The 8,743-nt window shown below is 48.1% G+C and overlaps 1 long non-coding RNA gene across 1 annotated transcript; it reads left to right on the plus strand.

The window, feature by feature from the left end:
- The first annotated feature begins 1,418 nt into the window (after positions 1 to 1,418).
- On the plus strand, positions 1,419 to 2,121 carry LOC119305951. The gene is made up of 4 exons (XR_005148807.1): positions 1,419 to 1,499; positions 1,688 to 1,777; positions 1,915 to 1,957; positions 2,106 to 2,121. It is a non-coding gene; the product is annotated as an uncharacterized LOC119305951 (long non-coding RNA).
- Positions 2,122 to 8,743: the final 6,622 nt, after the last annotated feature.

Below are 8,743 nucleotides of genomic sequence, written 5' to 3' on the forward strand. Positions count from 1 at the left end.
CCCGGACGCCGCCCCGACCCCGCCGCCCGGACGCTGCCCCGCCGCCCCGACGCCGCCTCGACCCCTGCCTCTCTACGAGGAGGTAACCCTAACCCCACCCGCGCACGTGGTGATCTAAGGTTATAGGGTATAGATCAGTGCACGCCCGTCTTTGTCTGTTATCTTTGATCCGTGCTTGGTATGGAAATGTTGCTCTCCGATCTCCTTAGGGCGATTCTATGACTTGCTTGTGGTGTTTGGTAATTTAGTGCAACTATGCCTGCTCATATCTGGAGTATGAAGAAAATTGGGTGATTTTGTGCAGTCCTTTAGCTTGCTGTAGACTTGTAGATATGTAGCGAAAGCAAGTAGGGTTTGGTATGTGATTTTTTTAGCTTTTATTATGATACATTCTTTAAACATGTGCTATGGTTTACCTGTTATTAGCATCCGTAGCGGGAATGGTTGCCGATCTCTGTTGGACACACTCGGATGGCAGTTCGGTGTGTGCATCAGATAACTGTATCCATTTTAGTTCTGCTTGCTCTGATTAAAGTGGAAAGTACTGCCGTTATCTTATATGTTGTTCTGTTAGGATTGAATACAACAAGAGACATGCCCATTTCTGTTATAGTACCCCTGAATAAAATGGTAAATACTGCAGTTATCATATACAATCTCTCAGGAGTGAATACCACAAGAAGCGCATTTTTGTTAATATCCCCTGCTTCCTGATGTATTTGTTTCTTGGTAAAAGTGAACTTCCAATGAATATTTTTGTGCTGGAGCAGGCTGGAGGGGTATTCGGCTGTGCACATTTAATTATAGTATCTGGTGGAGATACCCTGTTCAAGGACAGGGGGGCGGGGGTGTGAACTTTGTGAAATCCTGTCCTATTGATGACTTTGCAAACTTATCAGGAGGTGGTGTTAGGAAATCTAAACAGTTTAAACTATATAGGAAGACGTTTATAGGTTAGAAACAATCTGTTCTACTTCTGCAGATTATCTAGATAAGTGATGAAGTTTACTTAGTATAGTTTTTTTTCTGTCACTTCTTTATCTACCAAAAGTGTGAACCCATGGTATGAGCCACTAATGCAAGCATCGTCATTCTTTTCTGAGTTTGTCTAATTCACATCTAAATGTTTTCTAAGGATGTCACATCTAAGCTCCCACAAATAACGCAGGAACAAGGAACAAAAAAAAAGCTGGGGCAAAAAAAAATACACCACAAACATAGTGGACACAAGGTTAGACGTGACATAAATGTGTCCTAGACAGACCCTTCTTTTCTTAGTGAAACATCAACTTTCCAAAGACAATATTCCAAACTGGACAGTTGATACATAGAGCTATTTTACTTTAACATTTAAAGTGTGGCTGCAAATCTGGGATGCAGGAGGTGAAAATTCATTGTCTAATCTGTTTCTCAGTTTCCTCTTTCAGAAAAGAGAGATTTTTCAAGACCTTGCTCCACTGCTGTGGCACTCCTTTGGCACTGTTGCTGCACTGCTCCAGGTAGGTTACAGTTATTGCACTGTTCTAAATTCAGTCGCAATGGCAAGAGTACATATGTACTTGTGCAGTTCTTGTTATTTAAGTAAGGGTGGTTGTCCATGTGTATTGATTATTTCAATATGAAATTATTGATGGTTCTGCACATTTTCCTTCTTCAGTCTGTCATGCTGTTTTGAAAATTTATGCAGGAGATTGTGTCAATTTACCCTTCACTTTCACCTCCTACTTTGTCGCCAGTTGCATCAAACCGTGTCTGCAATGCACTTGCACTTCTTCAGGTATGCTTTTACATGAGAAAGAAAAGGAAACCCTCACTCCTGGTGGGCCTTGTGGTGGATTGAGAATACTACTGCTTTCATATCATGCTTGCTTGCCATATGCCCCTCAATTTCATTTTACTTTTTTTTAATTGCAGTGTGTTGCTTCACACCCTGAGACCAGGATCTCGTTCTTGAATGGTACTGAGCGCTGCTGTTTCTATGCCAAGTCTTAAATATTTCCATTGTTTATTGTTAAAAAGCTTTCCTCATTTTGGTGACTTTACAGAATAAGTAAATCTTAACTAGCAGTGGTTAATAATTAAGTCTTCTTCTTTTTCCTTTGCAGCTCACATCCCACTGTACCTGTACCCGTTCCTGAATACTACCAGTCAGACAAGACCTTTTGAGTACTTGAGGCTTACCAGCTTGGGTGTTATTGGTGCTCTTGTGAAGGTAAATTAAAACAAGATACTTATGCAAACTAGGAATGGATGGTCCATATAGATTTTTGCTTTAAATGGTGAGAGGGTTGAACCAGAGGGGAAAACAGTGATGTGGATTGGCTGTATTCTTTCTTTTTTTTGTAGACTATATCTTGTTCTTTTGGTATTCTCATTCCAGTAATCCAGTCATTTTAATCAAATGGACTGGTTGGGATTGGATCCCAGGAATCTCAACAGGAACTGTTATTTTTGAAGCAAACAGGCTAATGATTTGTTAGAAATTATATTGTTTCTTCTTTTGGATATCCGATTCTGATATGTCAGAAACACAACATATCAAAAGTTAGCAATGACCAAACTGGCATGTAACAGAGACACTATAAAATATAGCCAACATCCAGTTAGGCCAACATAACAGTTAACAAAACTACTGTCAATCAGCTCAGTTCTAGTGCTGTTGGATTTTTCTCGATTGTATTCTTGCAGTTTTGAAAATTCAGTTTATTCGGTTACTGAAAATTCAGTTAATTCAGTTAGGCACACAAATTTCAGAACTTTTGTGTGCCCTAGTACTTGGTGTTTGTAGAAAACCAGGAGTGTCAATGGGACTAGAATTCACTTGTTCTTATCTGGGTTTGTAAAACTTGTTCATGTACTGAACTACTAATGCCTTGTGATGCTCTGAATTACTTGTGATGCCTCTGAATTACTTGTGATCACATTGAGAAAGACTTGTAAAGATGATGATCATCTTTAACAGAAAACAATTTGTGATGATTTTGCTAGTTTGCTGGGTTTTGTCTCCGACCATCGTGTCGTGATGATTTTGCAGGTACCCCGAGAGGCCCTTGAGTTTGCTGGAATGTCGATTAACTTCCGTTCCGGCAAATTCGGGTACTCCATATGTCCTATTTTCAGCAAAGGTCATGCTGAAATTTTCCGTGAATTTTAGCATGACTTTGCTAAAAATAGGACATATGGGGTACTTGTGACTAATGCATGGGTCGGGGTATCTTAGTAGTTAATTAAGTAGGATCAAGTGCCCCGGCGTACTTGTGACTAATGCATGGCTTTTAGGGTGCCTCGGTGTCGATAAAAACCGAAATGATGAAAAGTTAGGCTTTTAGGGTGCCTTGGCGTCGAAAAACCCTCAATGATAAAAGCTTAGATTTTAGGATGCCTCGGTGTCGACAAACCCTAAATGATGAGACCATGATCTTGTTCCTTGACAATAACCAACTTTTTGACCAAACTTTGTTTCTATTTAGAGAGAAACATGGCCCACAACGATGAGGCCGGGGGTTCGGGCGGCAAGGCATTCTGGGAGCTGTCCCAGGAGATGGAGGAACAACCTCACTTGTATGAGGCCGCCGCCTTCCCCACCGATCCTGAGACCACAGATGGTGCCGCCGAGGATGACCACACTGATGCCACCACTGATGGTGCCGCCGAGGATGCCACCACTGATGATGGCGGCGCACGCACAGATAGCAGCCAGCCGAAGAGGCAACGGAAGGACCGGCGCCCGTTCGTGCTCCGCACCCTCAAGGAGGAAGTTACTGAAGTGGACTCCAAGGGGAATCCAACGGCGCCCGAACGAATAGTCAAGGGGTACTCGCTTCAGCTCGGGTGCATTGTCCGGAGCACCGTCTCGATCAACACCGAGAACCTGAGGCATCCTGACCGGGGGAATTTGCGCCACCTCCTCTTCACGAAGCTGCACGAACGATACAAGTTCCCCGCTGAATTCGAAAACACAAGCCTCAAAGGGAATAAAGTGAACAATGCTGCCCTCACGAAGATGAGCAAGGCCCTGTCTACTTGGAAAAGCAATGTGAAGAGAATGATCGAGAAAAGTGAGAGTTATGAGAAGATCAAGGAGAAAAATCCTTCGATCACCGAAGATGACTACAACGACTTCAAGATCAATTGCTCGAGCACCGCAAGCTCCCAATCAAGTGAGTGGGGGAAACAAATGCGGGAGCTGAACATAGGGGAACACACACTCGGTCCCGGCGGTTACAGAGTGGCGGAGCCTATATGGGACAAGGAGGAGGCGGACCGTGCCGAGCAAGGCCTACCGCCCCTCTTCGATAAATACGGTGACAAGCAGACCAGGAACTTTGTCAGGGCCCGGTACAAGAAGGACCCGAAAACAAAGGAGCTTACCACGGATCCGAAGACCAGGCGGCTTGAGCTTGTTCTGGTAAGGAATACACCCCCGCGTAATTAGCTCCATATGGTTGCATTCTAATTAATGAAGCCGAATTTCTAAATGGTTCACATTCCTTCCGCAGGCGACTGAAAGCAGTAGCGCGGGGTCGACTCAGAGCAACCCTTGGGACACCACTCTAAATAGGGGGTTGAATATAATGAAGAACAAGGATAAGCTCAGTAAGCCGACGTCAGCTGGTCGTGTGGCCGGCAAAGGCTTGTCGACAAAATGGGGTCATACTATACCGCTGGTGTGCGGAAGGAGAAAAAGACCAGCTCGGAAAGCCAGGCGCGAGAGGTTCAAGAACTCAAGGCACAGGTGGCGCAGATTCCGGAGATTGTCCAAGAGCAAGTGGAACAACGACTCGGAGCGACGATCACTGCCCTTGTGCCTACCTTGATCTCGGGGTTGAGTGCGTGGATTGCGGGCGGCCAACAGGGGCCGCCCCCGATTCCTAGCTTCACGGCCAGCAACTCGCATAATGCGATGGCGGGGCCATTGGTGCCTCCGGCGGAGGCGGCATTGGTGTCTCCGACGCCGGCACGGGAGCTTAATGCACCCGGGTGTACGCCGGCCGGCACCTCTGCAGCAAGCGGCCCCTCCGTCAACTGCACGCCCGCCGTTGGCGGTGCCTCTACATTAGCCGAGCTCGACGCCATCATCACGGTAACTAATTAAGCCTCTCTCGGCCGAGGACTTCATCTCCTTGCCTTTGACTGGGCATCCCTGACGCCCTACATGTTTTCGCAGGGCGCCGCCGATGTTCCGTGCACTCTCCTCCACTTCGTGAACAACGAGTTGGTCGATGTCGCCAAGGGCAAAATCGTTCAACCGGGCAACCCCTTGTTCCACGGTACCCAGATGCCACCCAACTTGTTTAGGGTTCAACTGGTTCGGGTGCTGCCAGGCTGCGACGACTTGTTACCTCCGAATCGACCCGTCGGGGCCGACGATGATGACGTGATGACCCTCAGCGCCTGCCTGAGCTGGCCCCTGCTTTGGCCGAAGAGCCAGATTCGTTTGGGGGCGGGGGACACCACCCCAAAGACAACACCGCCAGTCGTGCCGGCGCCAAGTCGGCCCCATGGCAAGACCGCCGTAACGGTGCCGGACATCCCTATGCCACTGGATCCAAACATGCATATGGCACAGGATCAGAACGACGACGACGATGACGATGATACATTTGGCAACGTCGATCAGTACTTTGCCGAGCATGGGTACGATGGCGACTTCATGGGGCCTCCTTCTCAAGAACCAAACCCAACAAAAGACGTGTGCGATCTAGCTCGTACCGCGGAGAAGCCAAGTTGCAACAGGCGCCGTCTGGCGTTCAGCTCTTAGGAGACGCCTCCAGCTGCCGACTTCACCGAGCCTCAGATAGGCGAGGTGCGAAATATTATCAGCCCCAACACACTCAAGAAGGCGGTCCGTGAGCAGAACTCGGTCCCATTACAGGAGAAGAAGAAGGCACACAAAAGAAAGACTAAGAAGGGTGCGAGCCAGCCGGCACCGAGTACGATCCGTGCTCAGGACGGGCCACCTTCACCGCAGGATATCTCGAGGAGGGTGCATGTGGCGGGTAGGGCGATGCTACCACCAAATATGCTCAATGCTGCAACCGGTGCTATGCGGAGTCTGCACGACAGTGTTCTTTCTTTGGAGAAGCGGCGTCTCAGAGAGAAGGATGTGGCATACCCGGTTTTCGTGGCCAAGGTGCCAGAGGGCAAGGGCTTTGTGGATGGCGACATCGAGGGTACGATCGTCCTGCGGTTTGATGACATCTTTGCTATGTTTAACCTTCATCCGCTGCACTACACCTTCGTTCGGCTATTTTCGCTGAGTATGGAGATGCGGATCATTCGCGACAAGACCCCGGACATCGTGATAGTCGACCCCTTCTACATGTGTGCCAAGATCTTGGGCAGCGCTGGGGACCGGCAAGTCGCGAGTTCTTACCTCGAAGGCGTCATTCTGGCAAACCAAGATAAGGATAACTTCCTCGTGCCTTACTTTCCCGAGTAAGTCCAACCCTCAACCGGCCCGTAACATATGAATTCTTACTTTTCAATCGTTTTTCTTTTAACATTCCGTGTTTTCTGCAGTGACACACATTGCACGCTCATCCTCCTAAGCCCCAAATATTCCATGGCCACGTATTTCGACCCGGACCGTCAGTCGAACGTAGACTACACAAATGTCAAGAAGGTTCTTGATGATGTTCTCCCCGGCTACGCCCAATCTGGAGGCACCTTCACCAGGCCTATTCGTAAGTACGGCAAGCACGTGTTCTCCCACAATACGACGTTCTGCTGCGTCAAGCAGCCGCCTGGCGGTCAGAAGGGTGCCTACTACGCCATCCATCACATGCGGGCGATCGTACGGGACCATCATCAACTTCTGCTACCGAGTAAACTCCAAGATTGGGCCGCGAGCGTGTCGGCAATCCAGGACGCGGACCTCCGACAAGAATTCTTTCGCATCCAGTCGGAGTTTGCGGAAATCATCCATCAAGATGTCCTTCGTACCTCGGGGCAGTTCTACCTCAGAAATCAACCGTCCAACAGTGACATCGACACAATGCTACAAATGCAGGATGACAACGCCCGTTCTTTCATGACTGAAACATCGATTGGCTCATGTTGTAATTAAACTTTAATGAACTTGTAGTATGTCTCTTTGGTTTTGAGAGTCGTTCAACTTAGATGTAATCGATGCTATTAATGTCTTGCTTTTCTCTTCCGATCGTTCTGTTGCATAATTATATATTGCTTATGTATTGTCTGTGAATTGGTACTAACGTTTCGTTTGGCTAGTGCATAGTGATGCCGACGTATGTCGTGTACAAGGGTAAGGTTCCCGGGGTCTACGATGACTGGGAGGAGTGTCGGAGACAGGTTCACCGATTCAGCGGTAACAGTTACAAAGGGTACACCACTAGGGCCGAGGCCGAATCTAGATACGCCCGCTATCTAGCGGGAGAGGGGAGGGAGCGTTGGAGGAACCGGATGAAGACGAGTTTCATCGTGATGATGCTCATCGTGATGACCGCAGCTCTCTTCTATGTGATGGTAGTTTAGATGATCGATATCGACTTGTAATGCGAAGACAAACTCGCTACTCGCGGTCTCGAGACTTGTAATATAATGTTCTATCTTTGTTCGGTCTTTTTAATTCGGAGACTAATATGATGAATTGTATTCGGAGACTAATATGATGAATTGTATTCAAAGACTAATCTTCTATTGTATTTGATGAATCTATTGTTGATGTGTGCTGTCTATATTTTGTCAAATTATACATTTTTTAACCTGTGCAAAAAATAGAAAATAAAAAAATAAAAAAAAACCTAATATTCATACTAATGGCGCATCACACGACAGTGCGCCATTAGTATGACAGTGCATACTAATGGCGCATCACCGGGTGGTGCGCCATTAGTATGCTGCGGTTACTAATGGCGCATCCAGAGGTGGTGCGCCATTAGTATGCCAAAGCACCTGGGTATACATGCCCCCTGGGAGGCATACTAATGGCGCACCCTCGCATATACTAATGGCGCACCAGGTGGTGCGCCATTAGTATACCAGATACTAATGGCGCACCAGGTGGTGCGCCATTAGTAAAAATTACTAATGGCGTGCTATCAATGGCGCACCAGTGATGCGCCATTAATGGCCATATTAGGTGCGCCATTAGTAGTGGTATTTCTAGTAGTGTCATATCATGTCATTATGTGCATCTCATTTGCATACGTGTTCGTCTCATGCATCCGAGCTTTTTCCCCGTTGTCCGTTTCGCAATCCGACACTCCCACATGCACCGGCGCACCCCTCTTGTCTCTTTTCGTGTGCGGGTGTTGAACGTTCTCGTAATGGACCGAGCCTTGCCAAGTGGCCTTGGTACACCACCGGTAGACCACCTGTCAAGTTTCGGGTCATTTGGAGCTCGTTTGGTACTCCAACGGTTAACCGCACTCTCGCAAAGGCCTCTTTTAAGTTGCAGCCCAACACCCCTCCAAAACAGCCCAATAACCCATCTAAGTCACTTCCATGCTCTCCGTCGTCGGATCACGATCGTGTGGGCGAAAACCGCACCTCATTTGGACACTCCTAGCTCCCTCTACCTATATATATGCCTCCCCCTCCGAAATTCACGGGCAAACCCTAGCGAAACCCCTCTCCGCGCCGCCGGACACGTCCGGATCGGACCGGACGCCGCCCGTCCAACAGCAGCGCGCCACGTGGCCGCCGCCCATCCAACCGCAGCGCGCCACGTGGCACTCTGGCCTCCGCCGTGGCCTCCGGCCCGCGCAGCCCGCGCGAG

This window comes from Triticum dicoccoides, chromosome 5B, assembly GCF_002162155.2.
Source record: "Triticum dicoccoides isolate Atlit2015 ecotype Zavitan chromosome 5B, WEW_v2.0, whole genome shotgun sequence".
NCBI lineage: Eukaryota > Viridiplantae > Streptophyta > Magnoliopsida > Poales > Poaceae > Triticum > Triticum dicoccoides.